The sequence below is a fragment of the Cetorhinus maximus genome, chromosome 14, assembly GCF_964194155.1.
Source record: "Cetorhinus maximus chromosome 14, sCetMax3.hap1.1, whole genome shotgun sequence".
Classification (NCBI taxonomy): Eukaryota; Metazoa; Chordata; class Chondrichthyes; order Lamniformes; family Cetorhinidae; genus Cetorhinus; species Cetorhinus maximus.
The window spans coordinates 102,784,931-102,805,755 of record NC_135892.1 but is presented as its reverse complement, the minus strand read 5'-3'; the positions used below and the strand labels follow the sequence as shown (position 1 = coordinate 102,805,755).

Here is a 20,825-nt window from a genome sequence, read left to right as displayed (position 1 = left end):
ATTCAGTAATTTTTGTAGTATTTCTGCTTTAGATGGCATTTATTAGGTGGGTGCTATAGGACCTACAGAATATTAAGTTATTTTAGATCACTTCTCCATCAATTATATATTGAAACTTCCATTTCACTTCGTTCTTGAGAATCACATCATACTATGTTATTCTGTTTTTCTGTTACACTTTTCATTTACACTGATCTGTGATTTAGTTCTGCTGGCTAAGTCTATAAGTTAGTGTTCTGGTGGAAACTATTTCATTATGATTGGCTGAGTGGATAATATGATTGACCAGCTTTGATTCTCTCAGTCCCTTGCAATCAGTATGCCTAACTGCAGCAACAGCTCTCTGTAGGTACAGTTTGCTGCTTTTATAATCTTTTTTGAACATTTTTTGCAAGGCCTGTTGCCTGGTTTGTGTTTTCCAAATACTTTTTTCCCAATATTCTTGTTGTACTCTTTATTTTCCTGCTCTCCTTTTAACTCCATTGTGTAATGTTTTTTATGTACTCCCTTGTGTATTTATTTCTCTCACCTCTACTTTCGTTCCCTTCAGTTTGAGTGTGTGTAAGGTTTCCAAATGCATTTTTGTTTTCAACGCCTGTTTCCCACCATTCTAAGTTTGGGGTCCCATTCCTTTTCTTTTGGAATTCCTCTTTCCTATCATCATTTTCAGTTCCTGTTTCCTACCATCTTTTTTTGCCTCACACAAACAAAATCTGTATCTCCACACTATTTCCTCGACCACCTCAACTACCAACCATTTTTCCTTCCTGCTTCACGACTATATTCAAGTACCAATTGCCCTTCACAAAAATTGCTTATAGATTCCTTATCAATGCTCAGTTCATTACTTCAGCAGCCCTCTGAAAAACTTATACATCAAATAACCAGCTCTTGTTAAGAGTTTCTCAACTGTTAAAGTTAATATCTCATCACATCCACTTCCTTATAACGTCACCCTCTGATTTGCTGTGAGCAATGCCATAGAAGATCAATGTTGGGATTTCGTTTTACTGCTGTTAACCACACATTGAGAGTTTTTAAAAATCTGATCAGTTAAAAACATGCACTAACTGAGCGTTGGTAGGAGTTTGACCAATGACTCAGTTTGAAAATCCTTTGCTGCTGTCTGCAAGAAATATTCTTGGTTATCTGTAGCAGAAAGTGGCTAAGCAAAAATTCATACTTTAGCATTGTTTGAAAACAAATCTATAGTTTAAATCTAACTTGATTGATACATGGGCTGGACAATCCTAATAGTTTTCCTATGCATGATGCAATCAGGTACAATATTGAGATTTCTATTACATAATGTATTTTCTTCCTTTGCTCCCAAACTACTTTTAAAATGTTATTAATTAAAAGGAATGTTATTTCAATAACCCCAATGTAATTGTATCTCCCAAATAAAAACTTGCTGTAACTGTGTTTTGATAATGACATAGCAATGCTGCCTTACACTATCCTGCAACAGAGAGAATGGTACATTTTTAAAACTCTGTGCTAATTAGCTAGAAAAAGCACTACATAAACAGGGGAGAATGGGCCCAGACCAGTTTACTTTTAACTTCCCAATTTCTCATACCCCATTGTTAAAAGATACTTTATCCAGGAACTGATGCAACTTTTCCTAACTAAAATAAGAACAGTTATGACTCAGAACACAAGACATGATTGCTAAGAATGGCTCCCATCAATTGATATGTACAGGACATGAAAAAAATGAACTTTTAAAAAAAAAAGCACAAAGTTACATTAGTCAAAAAAGAGTACTCATGAAGTTACTGCATTGTATTTAAAGATAATGGTACTTCAGTATTGTAATTTAAATGTGAGCTATTGCTTGAAAAGGAAGTAAAGAAAGTGACATGTTCAGTAATTTAACCAAGTTTAACGTTACTAATTTATTTGCTGACATTTTTGTATGTTTAGTACTTTGACCCATGGATCACTCAAATGATCATAGGAGCAGGAGTAGGCCATTTGGCCCTTCGAGCCTGCTCTACCATTCAATAAGATCATGGCTGACCTGGTTGTGGTCTCAGCTCCATTTTCCTGTCTACCCTCCATAACCTTTGACTGCCTTGCCAAACAAAAATCAGTCCAAATCTGCCTTGAATAAATTCAAAGACCCAGCCTCCACTACTTTCTGTGGAAGGGAATTCCATGCACCAATGACCCTTTGACCTTTTCTCCCATCTCTGTCTTAAAAGGGAGATTTTTAAACTACGTCCTCTAGTTTTAGTCTCCCACACAAGAAGAAACATCCTCTGGGTATTCACCGCATCAAGACCGCCTTAGGACCTTGTATATTTCAATAAGATCATCTCTCCTCCTCCTAAACTCCAATGGGTATAGACATAACCTGTTCATCCTTTCTTCATAAGACAGCTCCTTCACCCCAGGAATAAGTCCAGTGAACCTTCTCTGTACTGCTTCTGAAGCAATTATTTTTTAAATAAGAAAACCAAAACTGCGCACAGTGCTCCAGATGAGGTTTCACCAAGGTCCTGTACAGCTGTAGTAAAACTTCCCTGCTTTTATATTCCATTCCTCTAGCAATAAACACCAACATTCTATTTGCCTTCCTAATCACTTGCTCTACCTGCATACTAACTTCGTGATTCATGTACCAGGGATATCATCATATATTGCATCATACAGAAGCTGAGCATAAGGACCAGCGAAAGCACAAGATCAGTGATCATTCACTCTCGCTCTCTCCCTCTCTCTCTCACTCACACACACACACACACACACACACACACAGAAGGACAAGCATGGTGTGCTGATGTATTGAGATCATGCACTTTAGAATACATGTCTCATCAGAAATGATCCCTGGAAGTATAGAAGTAAATCAGATACTTCAAAAGATTTTTAAAAAAAATACATGTATGCATACGCATGCACAATTAAAACGCATAAATCTTACTTTTAAGATGCACTTCTATTGTGAAGTTTTAGAAATATTTAAAAACTTGTGCATGCTGGTTGCACTTCTCTCATCTCAGCTTAAATTCCAGGGTGGTACAATTAGACTCTATCCCCAGCTCAGGGGTGACCAGAGTAACTATCCAGCAACTTCTGTTGGAAAGAAGAATATCATGTGATATGATGATCATATTCACAATTGAGCTCCATTAAGGTTCAAGAGAAAATTGGCCAATTTTGAGGTATCAGAAAGCAGCTACCAGAAGAGTCGCTGTTTTGAGGTGGAGTTGATGAAAAATGTTAGAGGTACTGCCTCACTATAATGAAAATTTCAATTATTTTTCACTCATTATTTCAGCATTGATGATGTCTTTTTTTAAGAAAAAAGTTTATCATAAGCATGGAGTAAGAAAACAAAACCTATATAACCTATTCCATTTTGCTATGCCTATCCTATAAATCTATATAGATGAGCATCGTTAAGTATTCCCACCAGTTCTGCATTTTCAGTACAAGCTAAATAACCTGCTTGTGCCAGGAACTATACATTCCTTTCAGTCTTCTAAAAGAGACTATGTCTACTCTCAGTTTATTTTATCCAGTGGAAACAAGGTTTGTGAGTCTCTCCATAATTTTGAGCCCTTAGTGTTCAAATGTTCCTCAATTTTTCTGTAACCCTCTTCAGTGATTGTTCATTTGAAGGCGAGGTGCCTGAATTTCACACAGTACTCCAAATGTGGCTTCACCAGTGGTCAATGTAAGGACAAAGTAATTTCAGGTTCTAGCGAAATACTGTTGTACAATACTACAGTACATGAAACAAAAACAAAAATAGCTGGAAAAACTCAGCAGGTCCGACAGCATCTGCAGAGAGGAACACAGTTAACGTTTCGAGTCCAAATGACTCTTCATCAGAACTAAAGAAATATAGAAATGTGGTGAAATATAAGCTGGTAGAGGGGGGTGGGACAGGTAGAGCTGGATAGAGGGCCAGTGATAGGTGGAGGCAAAGAAGAGATTGCCAAAGATGTCGTAGACAAAAGGACAAAGGGGTGTTGACGATGGTGATATTATCTAAGGAATGTGCTAATGGGGGCATTAAGGGTAGAAAGCAAGACAAACAAGTGGCAGATGGCTCTAGTAGGGGTGGGGTGGGGGGAAGGGATCGAAATGGACTAAAAGGTGGATATAAAATGATAGAATTAAAAACAGGTGGGAAAAGAAAAATATATTTAAAAAATATAAATTATTGGAAAAATGGGGATCGGAAAGGGGCTGGGGATGGAGGAGAGAGTTCATGATCTGAAGTTGTTGAACTCAATGTTAAGTCCGGAAGGCTGTAGAGTGCCTAGTCGGAAGATGAGGTGCTGTTCTTCCAGTTTGCGTTGAGCTTCAGTGGAACATTGCAGCAGGCCAAGGACGGATATGTGGGCTTGAGAGCAGGGTGGTGTGTTGAAATGGCAAGCGACAGGGAGGTCTGGGTCGTGCTTGCAGACAGACCGAAGGTATTCAGCAAAGCAGTCACCCAGTCTGCGTTTGGTCTCTCCAATGTAGAGGAGACCGCATTGGGAGCTGCAAATGCAGTAGACTAAATTGAGAGAAGTGCAAGTGAAGTGCTGCTTCACTTGAAAGGAGTGTTTGGGCCCTTGGACGATGAGGAGGTGGGAAGTAAAGGGGCAGGTGTAACACCTTCTGCGGTTGCATGGGAAGGTGCCATAGGAGGGGGTTGAGGTGTAGGGGGTGATGGAGGAGTGGACCAGGGTGTCCCGGAGGGAACGATCCCTGCGGAATGCTGCCAGGGGGTGTGAAGGGAAGCTGTGTTTGGTGGTGGCATCATGCAGGAGTTGGCGGAAATGGTGGAGGATGATCCTTTGAATACGGAGGCTGGTGGAAGTGAGGACAAGGGGGACCCTATCATGGTTCTGGGAGGGAGAGGAAGGAGTGAGCATGATGCCACCACCAAACACATCTTCCCTTCACCCCCCCGGCGGCATTCCGCAGGGATCGTTCCGTCCGGGACACACTGGTCCACTCCTCCGTCACCCCCTACACCTCAACCCCCTCCTATGGCACCTTCCCATGCAACCGCAGAAGGTGTTACACCTGCCCCTTTACTTCCCCCCTCCTCATCGTCCAAGGGCCCAAACACTCCTTTCAAGTGAAGCAGCATTTCACTTGCACTTCCCTCAATTTAGTCTACTGCATTCGCAGCTCCCAATGTGGTCCGGTCTCCTCTACATTGGACAGACTGAATGGCCGCTTTGCGGAACACCTTCGGTCTGTCCACAAGCATCACCCAGACCTCCCTGTCGCTTGCCATTTCAACACACCACACTGCTTTCAAGCTCACATGTCCGTCCTTGGCCTGCTGCAATTTTCCACTGAAGCTCAAAGCAAACTAGAGGAACAGCACCTCATCTTCCGACTAGGTACTCTACAGCCTTCCGGACTTAACATTGAATTCAACAACTTCAGATCATGAACTCTCTCCTCCGTCCCCACCCCCTTTCTGATCCCCCTTTTTCCAATAATTTATATTTTTAAAATATATTTTTCTTTTCCCACCTGTTTTTAAATCTATTGTTTTATATCCACCTTTTAACCCATTTCGATCCCTTCCCCCCCCCCCACCCCACCCCCACTAGGGCCATCTGCCACTTGTTTGTCCTGCTTTCTACCCTTAATGTCCCCATTAGCACATTCCTTAGATAATATCACCACCGTCAACACCCCTTTGTCCTTTTGTCTACGACATCTTTGGCAATCTCTTCTTTACCTCCACCTATCACTAGCCCCCTATCCAGCTCTACCTGCCCCACCCCCCTCTACCAGCTTATATTTCACCACATTTCTATGTTTCTTTAGTTCTGATGAAGTCATTCGGACTCGAAACGTTAACTGTGTTCCTCTCTGCAGATGCTGTCAGACCTGCTGAATTTTTACAGCTATTTTTGTTTTTGTTTCAGGTTTCCAGCATCCGCAGTATTTTGCTTTTACTACAGTACATGATGTGCTTTGTGGATAGCAGCTTCACATTGATCGTATACTGTTGCTGATTTAATTAATAATCACCACCAAATTATTTTCCTGTTCAACTTTAGATAATGGACGTGACAAAACAAATTCCATTCGCTTGTGAACAGAATTCATTTTCTCTTCCAATGTGCACAGCTTTACACTTCTCAGCACCCACCCTCCATTTCTTATCTGACCAACTTAATTACTCCAGATCTTCTAAAATGCTATCAGCCTGTTCACCAGCAGCAAATTATATAACTTGCGTGACTAATACATATTTCAACCAGCAGGGGACCCAGAACAGAACCATGCAAAATGCTTCTCCCTTACAAGAGCTATTTATAATTACTTTCTTTCTAGCACTGGATCAATTTGCAATCTTGCTGTTTCATTTGCTGCTGTTTCTGTGAACCTCAATCTTTCTTGAGCGTATATAAGGAATTTTATAAGTGAATTATATCAACTAACTTGGAGGATTGTAATGGGTTTGTAACACCATAGAACAGTAAAGCAAAAAAAAAACGTCAGATCTGCTCCTGCGTTTTGGAAGAACTTTCCAGAACTTAGTCCTGCTCTCTGGCTCTGTCTCCATATCCCAGCATTATTTTTCTCCAAGTATTTACCCAGTTCCCTTTTGAAAGTTACTGTTGAATTTATTTCCACCACACTTGGCGTATCAGTTATAACTGCCAGTGTTTCGGGCAGAGCAAGGGTTAATGTGGGCCTAGAGAAAACAGTACTGCCCACATAGTGATGTAGAGAGTCACATGATGGTAGACTGTGTATAGGAGAGTCTGGAAAGAGCCAACATGGAGACAGCACCCATGTAGGGCTGTACCTTGGATATGTATATAGTTCTGGGTTACCAATAAACAGTTTATGTTCAACCGTACAAGCCTCTAGACCTCATAGTGATACCAAACAACCTTACAACACACAGCACATTCTAAATCCTAACAGCTTGTTGCATAGCTGTCGTTTTCTAGCCAACTCAGTTCCCCACCCTGGCAAGTTGTTCGTTCATTTTTAATTTTGTCTCCTTATATCCAATTAATTAACACAGTATTCATATATTCACTGTTGCCCCTTTGTTGAAATTACTTAGCGCCTCCTACCTCTACACCAAATTCCCAATCTCACCAGATTCCTGTCATCACCCTTTCAGCAAACCACTCCGTTTAGCAGATTCACCCAGCACTCCGTAAGCTCTGCATTTAGACCTAGTCCTTAAGATAAAAGTATTGCACCATAATTTGTGATCTTTAAGATAAACCAGTTACGGGACATCCTGGAAGCAAGAAAATAACTTCAGTGCATATTATAAGATCTTTCTTACATTTGCCATCTTGAGCATTAAAAAAAAGCACAACTAAAACAAAACCACTTTATAGAAGGAAGTTAGATATTTGAAGAGTAGCAGTTTCATGACTGAGCTGAGCAAATGTATTTTTGTGAAACCAGTGCTAAATTGTTTAACATGCAGCTCATGTATATTACTGATCCATGATGAAAAGGATGCATCAAGCTTGGTTGCTAAAGAACTTTCCTTAAATCTCTTTTGTTAGTGCATCTCACTTGTCTCTCAGAGGTGACATGTTTTTCTTTTATTCTATTGATCAATTCTGATTAAGAGTGATGATGCAATCTGTTGGGTATAATTAGTTGCCTACTCTAAATGGTTTGCAGGTAGCTTCAGGCAGCTGTTAAGCTACCTTGTGTGTTGTCTGGGGAAGCTCTGTCATTGCTTTGACATCTGAAGTGACAAAAAGTAGTGTGTAAATTGCTTTGGCACAATATTGTCCAGTACCTAGTCTCCACTGCAAATTGTTTTGGCACTGCTTTGGTTTGGACCTACTGTCAATTGCTAACTGAAGCAAACAATCCTGCTTTCCTGTCAGAGCTGTTAGCACTATTGCTACATTTACCCTGATCATGTGACTTGACCAGAGGCTGAATGAAAGTTAATGACATAATTAGTCACTATAGCAGGACTAAAATTATTTTAAACATGAGATTTCAAAATGATTAATTTTAATAAGTTGCAAAGAATTGATACTTCAAGAAATTTCAACCACATTGTTACAACTAGGAAGGTAAACATATTTGCATTTATCTGATATTAATATAACACAATTTTACCCTTCGTTTCCCCATATAGTAATATAATTTGGAATTAGAAAGTTTATTATAGCATTGTTTATCAATCTAACAACAATATAATTACCAAGCTTGGCTTCAAAAATGCATCGTCATATTTTACTCAGGTTTGTTAAGTACCACCCTTTTTTTATTCGTTCATGGAATGTGGGTGTTGTTGTCTAGGTAAGCATTTATTGCCCATTCCTAATTGCCCTTGAAAAGGTGGTGGTGAGCTGCCTTTTTGAACTGCTGCAGTCCATGTGCTGTAGGTACATCCAATATCCTGTTAGGGACGGAGTTCCAGGATTTTGACCCAGTGAAGGAATGGCGATATATTTCCAAGTCAGGATGGTGAGTGGCTTGGAGGAGAACTTCCAGGCGGTCATGTTCCCATGTGTCTGCTGCCCTTGTCCTTCTAGATGGTAGTGGTCATGGGTTTGGAAGGTACTGTCTAAGGAGCCTTGGTGAGTTCCTGCAGCGCATCTTGTCGATGGCACTCAATGCTGCCACTGTGTGGCAGTGGTGGAGGGAGTGAACGTTTGTGGATGGGGTGCCAATCAAGTGGGATGCTTTGTCCTGGATGGTGTCAAGCTTCAGTGTTGGAGCAGCACCAGGCAAATGGAGAATTTTCAATCACACTCCTGACTTGTGCCTTGTAGTGGTAGACAGGCTTTGGGGAGTCAGGAGGTGAGTTATTTGTCGCACAATTCCTAGCCTCTGACCTGCGCTTGTAGCCACACTATTTATATGGCTAGTCCAGTTCAGTTTCTGGTCAATAGTAAGCTCTAGGATGTTGATAGTGGGGGATTCAGTGATGGTAATGCCATTGAATGTCAAGGGGTGATGGTTAAATTCTGTCTTGTTGGCGATAATCATTGCCTAGCACTTGTGTGGCACAAATGTTACTTGCCACTTGTCAGCCCAATCCTGGATATTGTCCAGGCCTTGCTGCATTTGAACATGGACTGCTTCAGTTTCTGAGGAGTTGTGAATGGTGCTGAACATTGTTCAATCATCATTGAACATCCCTACTTCTGACCTTTAAGATGGAAGTAAGGTCATTGATGAAGCAGCTGAAGATTGTTGGGCCTAGGATGCTACCCTGAGGAACCTCTGTCATCAGACAAATTGGGGGTTTCTTTAAAAATTTATTGGGTCTTAATTCCTGTCTTGTGTGTATCACAAATGTTGGTTGATTTGATATCAAATTATTTTAAGTTTCCATAATATTTATTAAGTGACATATCAATCTCCAGATCATCTAAGAACAAAATAAAGATATGAATGAGAAAAGTCCATTCAGGCTCTCAAATCTACTTCTACAATTCAAATATTATTCATAATGGTTAACAAAATTTTAATAGTTTTCACCAACAGGATGCCCAATAGCTAGTTTATCTTTAAAATCATATTTACATGCCCTGTCTTCCTTGTAATTTTTAAATTTATTCTTTCATGGGATGTGGGTGTCGCTGGCTAGCCCAGCACTTATTGCCCATCCCAAATTGCCCTTGATATGGTGAGCCGTCTTCTTAGTCCATCTGCTGTAGATACATCTGCATTGCTGTTAGGAAGGAATCACAACAAAGCTTCCCCTCTAAGTCTCAATTTGCATGTTTTCTTTTAACATGCCCTAATATTATGCACATTTCCATTGTTCATTTATAGGAGCAGCTTCGCACATAGACTCATTTTTTTTGATTCCCCCTCTCTTACCTTCTCTGCAAGCAATTCCTTAGGAAAAAGCACTTGTTCAGTTATCTTTGACATGTCATGCAGTTGAAAAATATCTGGCAGTTTTTCCTCCAAGAGGTGCAAATTCCCAGCTGTCCTGTATTTTGAGAATGGTCCCATTTGGCATCGGCTGCTTTAGCACTCACCTATTTTATAGATTCTTGCAGCACAAAAGGAGGCCTTTCAGCCCATTGTGCCTGTGTCGACTCTTTGAAAGGGCTATCAAATTAATACCATGCACTGCTCCTTCCCTGTAGCCCTGCAATTTTCTCCCCTTGCAAGGATTTATCAAATTCCCTTTTGAGAGTTACTATTGAATCATCTTCCACTAACCTTTCAGGCATTACATTTCTGATCATAACTAGCTGCCTAAATTATTTTTTTTCCTCACCTCACCTCTGGCTCATTTGCTAATTACCTTAAATCTGCATTCTCTGGTTACTGACCCTGCTGCCAATGGAGGAATAAATATTTTTACAACACTCAGTTTGTCATTGGGAGTTATAAGCTTTATTTTGATTAAGGATGATAAGCTTACGAACTTCTACTCTTTTCAGAAAAATATTTGATTCGGAACAAATGTTAAGTATTGCTGAGAAAAGAAACATGCCATCAAAGCTTTTCACCCTGCACTCGTCAGGATAGCTCGCAAGAATTTTCCAACCATAACGGGAGAACAACAATTTATATTGCACGAGAAGAGGCTGCTGATTGTTAGCAAGTGGACTCTGGTGGAGGCTTGCCATGGAGAATGCAGTATGGAACAGTTGACTGCCTAGCTTCAAATCCCCAGAGCTGTGCCTTGACCAATCCGAGTCGGCCTGCCCGATTTGAATTTGAACAAAGCTGGGCAGTTTAACTGTTTCATGCTGCATTCTCCATGGCAGCACCTTCACCAATTAGAGTCCATTTGCCAACCAGTCGGCACTCTCTTCTCATTCAGTATAAATTGCTGTTCCCCTGTTACAGTTGGAAAGTTCTCGTGAGCTATCCTGATAAGTGCAAGATGAAAAGCTTTGGTGGCATGTCTGTTTTTTCTTTCAGCAATACTCAAGTTCAGTACAACCAAAAGAACAAATTTTAAATTCAAAATCTGTATCCACTGAAAAAACTAAAATTGTGTCTGTTTCTTTTCTAAATCATTGTAACCATTTGAAATCTGTTCAGACTGTCACTTGGTCATACAGATCTTGACTATTGCTGAAAAGAGACATGTTTTGCCAAAGCTTTTCACCTTATCAAGACAAATACAAGAATGCCAAATTTCAAATGCTAAATGCTGCGTGCAAGATTAAAAGCTTTGGCAACAGGTCTTTCTTTTCAGCAATATTCTGTTAAAACTTTTTAAAGGGAATGAATGATAACTAGTGCTGCGGTTTGTAAACTTAGGTTGGACAGTAAATTTTCTCCTTTTCCACCCCATATCCACTTGAGTCTTTTTTCATTGTGTTTTTTAATTTTTGTTTCTCAATAAACACACCCTTGTGCTTCAGCCATTTGTTTATTTGCCACAAGAATTCCCTTAGAGAAGATGCAACTGAGCACTAAATGTTGGAAGATTAGGCAGCATTTCCATAGGAATCTAAGGTTATATTAGGTCTGATAATTAGATTCAGTCAGAGGAAACAGTAACTTTAAGATTACAAAATAGATGTGAATGAGGAAAGCCATTCAGCTCATTATCTATAAAAATCTACAGTTCCTCACAACATCCACTTAACTGCTAAATTACATCATGATTTTTGTCCATAATACCCCATTAATCCAACCATAATTCCATTCTTTAGTTGGGGAAGAGCTTGTGCACACAGCTATAGAGTTTGAATGTGGTGTTGATCAAAACTGGGCATAGTAGCAAATGTGTAGCCTGACCAGAGCACTGTACAGTTTCAGCAACTTGTGTATGTTATTGATTAAACAGTATACAGTATAACATACTATTTGCTTTCAATCGTAGCTAATTCGTTTCTACTCTACAGTGGTTGTCCGTGTTAAGTTTCTGCAGAGCCATTTTTATATTCTTTGGCTGCTAGCTGCTATTTGTAAGGATTTTCTGCAACCAGAGGCCTCATCTCACAGTGGCAATGACAGGGTCTTCCTGACTTCAATTGAATGAGTTTTTAAAATATTTCGATAAAAGCAAAAAACTGCGGATGCTGGAAATCCAAAACAAAAACAAAAATACCTGGAAAAATTCAGCAGGTCTGGCAGCATCTGCGGAGAGGAGCACAGTTAATGTTTCGGTGGGGCGGGGGGACAAGACAAGTAGAGCTGGATAAAGGGCCAGTAATAGGTGGAGATAGCTAAAAGATGTCACAGACAAAAGGACAAAGAGGTGTTGAAGGTGGTGATATTATCTGAGGAATGTGGTAATTAAGGGTAGAAAGCAGGACAAGCAAGGTACAGATAGCCCTAGTTGGGGTGGGATGGGGTGACGGAATAGAAAAAGGCTAAAAGGTAGAGATAAAACAATGGATGGAAATACATTTAAAAATAATGGAAATAGGTGGGAAAATAAAAATCTATATAAATTATTGGAAAAAAAAAGGGGGGGGGGAAATTGGAAAGGGGGTGGGGATGGAGGAGAGAGTTCATGATCTAAAATTGTTGAACACAATATTCAGTCCGGAAGGCTGTAAAGTGCCTAGTTGGAAAATGAGGTGTTGTTCCTCCGGTTTGCGTTGAGCTTCACTGGAACAATGCAGCAGACCAAGGACGGACATGTGGGCATGAGAGCAGGGTGGAGTGTTGAAATGGCAAGGGACAGGGAGGTCTGGGTGATGCTTGCGGACAGACCGAAGGTGTTCTGCAAAGCGGTCACCTAGTCTGCGATTGGTCTCTCCAATGTAGAGGAAACTGCATTGGGAGCTGCGAATGCAGTAGACTAAATTGAGGGAAGTGCAAGTGAAATGCTGCTTCACTTGAAAGGAGTGTTTGGGCCCTTGGACGGTGAGAAGAGGGGAAGTGAAGGGGCAGGTGTTACACCTTCTGCGGTTGCATGGGAAAGTGCCGTGGGAGGGGGTTGAGGTGTAGGGGGTGATGGAGGAGTGGACTAGGGTGTCTCGGAGGGAACGATCCCTGCGGAATGCCGCCGGGGAGGGTGAAGGGAAGATGTGTTTGGTGGTGGCATCATGCTGGAGATGGCGGAGGATGATCCTTTGAATGCGGAGGCTGGTGGGTGATAAGTGAGGACAAGGGGCACCCTATCATGTTTCTGGGAGGGAGAGGAAGGTGTGAGGGCGGATGCGTGGGAGATGGGCCGGACACAGTTGAGGGCCCTGTCAACCACCGTGGGTGGAAAACCTCGGTTAAGGAAGAAGGAAGACATGTCAGGGGAACTGTTTTAGAAAGTGGCGTCATCAGAACAGATGCGATGGAGGCGAAGGAATTGAGAGAATGGGATGGAGTCCTTACAGGAAGCGGGGTGTGAGGAGCTGTAGTCGAGGTAGCTGTGGGAGTCGGTAGGCTTGTAATGGATATTGGTGGACAGTCTTTAACCGAAATTGAGACAGAGAGGTCAAGGAAGGGAAAGGAAGTGTCAGAAATGGACCATGTGAAAATGATGGAGGGGTGGAAATTGGGAGCAAAATTAATAAATTTTTCCAGGTCCCGACGAGAGCATGAAGCAGCACCGAAGTAATCATCGATGTACCGGAGAAAGAGTTGTGGGAGGGGGCAGGAGTAGGACTGGAACAAGGAATGTTCCACATATCCCATAAAGAGACAGGCATAACTGGGGCCCATGCGGGTACCCATAGCCACACCTTTTATTTGGAGGAAGTGAGAGGAGTTAAAGGAGAAATTGTTCAGTGTGAGAACAAGTTCAGCCAGACGGAGGAGAGTAGTGGTGGATGGGGATTGTTCGGGCCTCTGTTTGAGGAAGAAGCGGAGAGCCATCAGACCATCCCGGTGGGGGATGGAAGTGTAGAGGGATTGGACGTCCATGGTGAAGAGGAGGCGGTTGGGGCCAGGGAACTGGAAATTGTTGATTTGATGTAGGGTGTCAGAGGAATCATGGATTTAGGTGGGAAGGGACTGGTCAAGGAGGGAGAGAATGGAGTCAAGATAGCAAGAAATGAGTTCCGTGGGGCAGGAACAGGCTGACACGATTGGTCTGCTGGGACGGTCCTGTTTGTGGATTTTGGGTAGGAGGTAGAAGTGGGCCGTCCGAGGTTGGGAGAATATCAGGGTGGAAGCTGTGGAAGGAAGATCTCCAGAGGAGATGAGGTCAGTAACAGTCCTGGAAACAATGGCTTGATGTTCAGTGGTGGGGTCATGGTCCAGGGGGAGGTAGGAGGAAGTGTCTGCGAGTTGACGCTCAGCCTCTGCGAGGTAGAGGTCAGTGCGCCAGACAACAGCAGCACCACCCTTGTCAGCAGGTTTGATGACAATGTCAGGGTTGGACCTGAGAGAACAGAATGCAGCAAGTTCAGAGAGAGACAGGTTAGAGTGGGTGAGATGAGCAGAGAAATTGAGACGACTAATGTCAAGCCGACAGTTCTCAATGAAAAGATCAAGAGAAGGTAGGAGTCCAGAGGGAGGGGTCCAAGTGGAGGGAGAATGTTGGAGGCGGGTAAAAGGATCCGTTGAACGGGGAGAGGACTCCTGCCCAAAGAAGTGAGCACGGAGACGAAGGCGGTGGAAGAAAAGTTCAGCATCGTGCCGAGCCCAAAATTAATTAAGATGAGGGCGTAAGGGTATGAAACTAAGTCCTTCGCTGAGCAGTGAACGTTCAGCGTCGGAGAGGGGAAGGTCACGGGATATGGTGAATACACGGTCGGGGCCGTGTATTATTTTAAAATACTTCGGTAGATTAACATGTTATTGCATTGTGCCAAAGTTGTCCGCAAATGTCTCTCACTGAATCCTGATACCTCAGCAGAGATAATGTGTTATTGCAGATGTAAAATGTCATAGCCAGCCAAGCACATCGGTAGAATGTTGGGCCTCTTCAGGACAACCGATATGTGGGATGACTGCTCCAAAAAAAATTTTAACAGTAATTAAGGGGAAAGCTGCAGAGCTGTGGCTTATGTTATTTACCTGCCGGCACTGGCCCCTACAATGCCGCTGGTTTTTTTGGAGTTGAGTCGCCGGCCTGAGTAGGGGGAAATAATGGTCCGGGTTCGTGCGGCTGATATCACTGCCTACTGTAAATGGGAGAGCAACTGACTTAGTTTGCTGATCTGGGCTGAATTCTAAAAGCAGCTTGCATCACTTTCCATTTCACCTGTAACTGGATGAAATAATTAATAGGACATCGACTCTACCCATTGTCTTTCTTCCAATGCATAATTCCATTCAAGTAACAATATTGCATTTTATTTACTGAATTTATCTGTTGATATTTATACTCTACTGTCTTTCCCCTCTCCTCATAGGGTCATGCTAATTAACAGGTACCTGTTAATATAAATTTAGAGCCAAATGTAGTGGCCTTGACTAGTTTTGATTGCGTAAAGGGGTCGAAAAGGAATTTTCCATCTTATTGACCTTCGTGTTTATATTTTTTGTTCTCCCAGGAGATCACGTGGCTTCAGGGTGGTTAGGAAGTGCTGTATTGTGATGCATAAGGCATCAAGACTCTGTGAAACAGGCTAGGTGAACCACTGGGTCTTTTCCTGTCATTTTCATTTATTCTCTTGGGGATTTTAACCCTCACTGCTCATTTCATATTCTTCATCCAACTGGATTGATTATTAACCCTGCAATTGTTTGAACATTAGTTTACTGTGATAGAAAATTGAATAGTATTTAATGAATGAAGTACCTATAAAGCACTGTATAGACAGACGTCTGTCATCTTTTAGGTCTTTTTGGGCTAATATATGGAAAGGTGAAACAAGGAATTAATCTTTTAAGAACTCTAAGCACTTTATGTCCATTGTACTGTTATAACACCTTGAAGTAACACCATTCACTAATACCATGAAAACTTCCTGTGTAAGTTTATTTGCACATGAAATGGCATAATAGCATTGTAAAGATGCTGTGAAGTGTGTAGGCCCTAAGAGCTTTTAACGCAGAACCATTCCGGCCTCTAACGACTCTTATTTTTTAAATCAACACGCCTAAGGTCATCAAGGGAATGTTTTGGACATTCTTTCCTCGACCATTTTAAATGCTCTCCCATTTTCGTCTTGAATGCTCTTGCCATGACCAACCACAGGGCAGTTGTGCCCAAGAAGCACCATCAGCGTTCAAAATACATAGGGGTGGCAGGTGAATTCGCCCCCAAAAGCTATGGAAAAATTCAATCATGGGGGCGACCAATCAGAAAACCAACCGTACGTTGAAGTGACCGAGTAAGAAGCTGCTCCTCCAATCACAGGCTGTTTCTCTCCCATACGTGCTGCTAATAGGCTCACTAGCCTATCTAGGGAGCGAAACAGCCTGTGATTGGAGGAGTACTGGGAAGGTGAGTGGTGCTTGGCCTGAGGCCTGAGCACTGGAGCAATGGCAGTGAGAGGCTATGGCGAGGGAGCGGCTGCAGGGGGCGAGAGGTGGCGAGGGAGCGGCTGCAGGACTGAGGGAAGAGAGGTGGCAAAGGAGCGGCTGCAGGGTGGGGGGAGGGAGAGCTGGCAAAGGAGTGGCTGCAGTGGGGGAAAGGTGGTGAGGGAGTGGCTGTGAAGTGGTAGAGATGGCAAAGGAGCAGCTATAGTGGTGGGGATCAACTGCGAGGTGGGGGCAGAGGTGTTGAGGAAGCAGCTGCAGTGAGGTGGAGAGGCTGTGATGGGGGAGAGATAATTTAACACTTAAAAGTTTTATTTTATAAGAAAGATTTGCATTTGTGTTATCACATCTTAAAGCGCTTAGTATACTGTAAATTACTAGAGGTGCAGTGACTAGTAGAGACAAAAATGCAACCATTTTGTATATAAGACCCCAAGCAGTAATGAACAGCTTGCATTTTTGTAGTGCTTTTTATGAACTCAGGACGTGCCAAAGTGCTTTACAGTCAATGAAGTGCTTTGGAAGTGTTGCAATGAAGTAAATGTAATGAGGTAAATGATCAATAATTTAAGGGAGTCTAGGACTAGAGAGCATAATCTTAAAAAAACATTCAGAAATGAAATTAGGAAACACTTAACACACGGGGCGGTAGAAGTTCGGAACTCTGTTCCGCAAATAGCAATTAATGCTAGATTAATATCAATGCTGGATCAATTAAATTTAAATCTGAGATTGAGATCATAAGTGTAGTAAAAAGAGTAGTAAAGGTTTGGTTACAATCTTCCAGCTTTGTGCACATGTGATGAAAATGCATTAGCTGTGACCTCACCAGTCTATGGAAGGCATGTTTAGGGTGATGGCTTTTTCTGTGTAGAAGTTTACGTCCGTTATTTAGAAAACTTTTGTTGCTAACTTATGCCTGTTATTTCCTTAATTTAAATACTGTGGGGTATTGGAAAATAATGATTTCTTTGTGTGTTATGGTTTTCAGTTAAATGGAGAAGTGATGATTATTGAGGATATTGATGAATTCTTCTAATTCTGCTCCTGTGTGTCTAATTACCCCATATATCAACACAAATACAGAAGTTAATGTTACTATGGGACTACATCACCTAATAAATGAGTTAGTGGGAATGTAAAGGCATGCATAAAAACCACAAAAGTAGCCTCTAAAAATCAAAAAGTGGCCCTTCAGAAAATCTCAATACCCCAGGGACGAGGGGTGGGATGTGGAGGAGGAATTATTTTGACCTCTGGGCATCATGACCCCAAGCTTTAAATGGCTGTATATTTTTTACAGGAAGACCCCCAATCTCTCTTTTGGAAGAGGTTGAAGACAGGAACAGACTCCTAAATAAGCCAGGCAGCAAGCCATCCAGGAGTGTCAGCCTTACTGCATGGAAAGAGATAGTCCAGGCCAGTGGTATTCACTAGAAAACTAGTGAGGCCCATTTGGGTATTTCAAAATTTTAATTGAGCTGCAAGTAGAAATTTAAAAATAATTATAGATTCATTGTGATTTATTTCTTCTAAAAGATACCTTGGTACATATAACACAAAAAAGATTATAAAAGATAAACACACTAGTAACTTGATTTTTGCTGAAAAAAGACATGTTGTCAAAGCTTTTAGTCTTGCACTCATCAGGGCAACTTGCAAGAATACCAAATGTAAAGGGGACAACAATTTATGCTTTATGTGAAGATAGCGCTGGTTGCCAAGTGGACTCTGATTGGTAGAGGCATTGCTCACTCATAATAACTTATTCTTTCTATTTAACTTGCTCGCTGCCACCCTCACCTGAACCCTGGTTGTGAACGAGGGCTCAGGAGAGGGAGGAAGTGAGCGAGAGGGGCTGCGAGTGGCTGGCTCAGGTATAGAAGCGGCAAGCCGGAGGGAGAGTGGGCAGCTGGAAAGACCCTAGCTTCTAGGCACTCGATGCCAATTCCCTCACACACACGACTACACAGCAATACTGAAAGTTTCAACAGTTTGACCAGGACGGACAAGGTAAGGTTCAAAGCACTTTGTTCCTTTCTTCCTTGAGCATCACCACACTTTCAAACATTCGCGACCAAATCAAATATTAATTATTCACACTGTGCCCTGCTTAAGCTCCTATTCTACACAGTGGCCACATGTATCCACAACACAGGACAAGCACCTTGCACCATCTTGAAACACTTTCTTCTAGGACATACCCAAATTGAAGCCCCTCTGACCTTATTTCCTCTATTACTCTTTCCACGTACTCCTTAACTGCAAACCTATTTCTCATTTATCTTGTTGCAGACAAATTTGGCACGTAATATTCACAAACCTATCACCAGCAGGAATATTCCCACCTGAATAATTCTGACCCTCACCATACCCTCGCCCCCACTGTCTTTTCCAATTAGAGAGAGCCTGGTGACATCCAGGGAATGCATGGTCCCATCACTATGGACAATACTGTGGCTATCAGAGGATTCCCAGAATTAAAATTGCACCTCAACACATATATCATTGCCCTGGCAGCCCATAGCATTACCCCACACCTCAATCTTCCACCCTCTTCCTCATGACTCCCCTATTCTGATGGAAGAATATTGTAACCTTCTGCCACCCTGCCTTGCAGATCCACTATGCAAAGTGGGGACTCCAATGACAGAAGAGGACTGGGGAAAAAGAGAAGGTGAACCAGAGCCTATTCCTTGGCAATGAATGGAAAAGTGGTAGTTCTTGGGGTGGAAGAGAAGGAAGAGGGCAGACACAAGTCCACAATATTAACCCAGCAGACCTATTCCACCCTATATACCTCATTCCCAACCCTGCCTAGTTTGTCATTTGTGGGAGTTTCTTCCCCATTCCAAGTCACCAACTTTGAGTTCCACCCAAATATATGTAGTGAGGCTAATGAGATCTCACTGGTCAATCTTCCAGCATGGATCTGGACAAAGATTGTGCAGTCTGAGGAGAAGGATGCAATTGACTTTGACGTTGTGGGACCCAGAATTCATGGGATCTCATCTGGGTCAAAAAAAGGCTGTTAGGCAACATATTTCATATGTGTAGGCTCTTTTATAATCTCTCAGGATGTACAGCACTTATCAGGTGTGATGATTGACTTTAAATTTTTGTTTTTTCATACAACTTATGGGTGGCAGGGACTTAGTGACAATGTTACTGGACTAGTAACCCAGAGGCCCAGGCTAATGCTCTGGGGGCATGGGTTTAAATCCTACCATGGCACTGGTGGAATTTAAATTCAATTAATAAATCTGGAATTGAAAAATTATTCTCAGTAAAAATCCAACTGGTTCACTAACATCCTTCAGGGAGGAAATCTTTTACCTGCTTTGGTCTGCATGTGACTCCAGACCCACTGCTATGTGGTTGACCCTTAAATGCTCTTTGAAATAGCCCAGCAAGCCACACAGTTGTATCAAACTGCGATAGAAAAGTCGATAAGGAATGAAACGCGACGGATCACCCAGCGTCGACCTAGGAACTGGAAATGACCATGGCACACCCAGCCTTCTCTACCTTGTGAAGTCCTCCTTACTAATATCTGGGTGCTCGTGTCAAAATTAGGAGAGCTGTCCCACAGACTAGTCAAGCAACAGCCTGATATAATCGTACTCACCGAATCATACCTTACGGACAATATCCCAGACACCACCATCACCATCCCTGAGTATGTCCTGTCCCACCGGCAGGACAGGCCCATCAGAGCTGGCGGCACAGCAATATACAGTCAGGAGAGAGTTGCCCTGGGTGTCCTCAACATTGACTTTGGACCCCATGAAGCCTCATGGCATCAGGCCAAACATGGGCAAGGAATTCTCCAGCTGATTACCACCTACTGCCTCCAGCACCACCCACCCCCTGCCCACCTCAGCTAATGAATCAACATTCTTCCATATTGAACACTGCTTGGAGGAAGCACTGAGGGTGGCAAGGGCACCCCACTCTGGGGGGGGGATTTCAATGTCCGTCACCAAAGGCGGCTCAGTAGCACCACTATTGACCAAGCTGGCTGAGTCCTACACGACAAAGCTGCTAGTCTAGGCCTGAGGCAGGTCGTGAGGGAACCAACAAGAAGGTAAAACCAACTTGACCTTGTCCTCACCAATCTACCTGTCACAGATGCATCCGGCTGTGATAGTATTGGTGGGAGTGACCACTGCATAGTCCTTGTGGAGACGAAATCCCATCTTCACATTGAGGATACCCTCCATCGTATTGTGTGGCACTGCCACTGTACTAAATTGGATAGATTTCGAGCAGATCTAGCAACTCAAAACTGGGCATCCAAGAGGTGTTTTGGGCCATCAGTAGCAGAATTGTATTCAACCACAGTGTGCAACCTCATGGCCTTGCATGTAACCTCCATTCTACCATTACCATCAAACTGAGGGATCAACCCTGGTTAAATGAGGAGTGCATGGGAGGCATGCCAGGAGCAGCACCAGGCATATTTAAAAATTAGGCGTCAACCTGATGAAGCTACAACACAGGACTACTTGCATGCCAAACAGTGGAAGCAGCATGCAATTAACAGAGCC

General features: G+C 42.5%; 1 protein-coding gene across 6 annotated transcripts in view; it reads left to right on the top strand.

The window, feature by feature from the left end:
* Positions 1 to 20,825, top strand: part of akt3a (AKT serine/threonine kinase 3a) — a 340,324-nt gene that overhangs the window by 226,428 nt on the left and 93,071 nt on the right. The window lies entirely within an intron of this gene.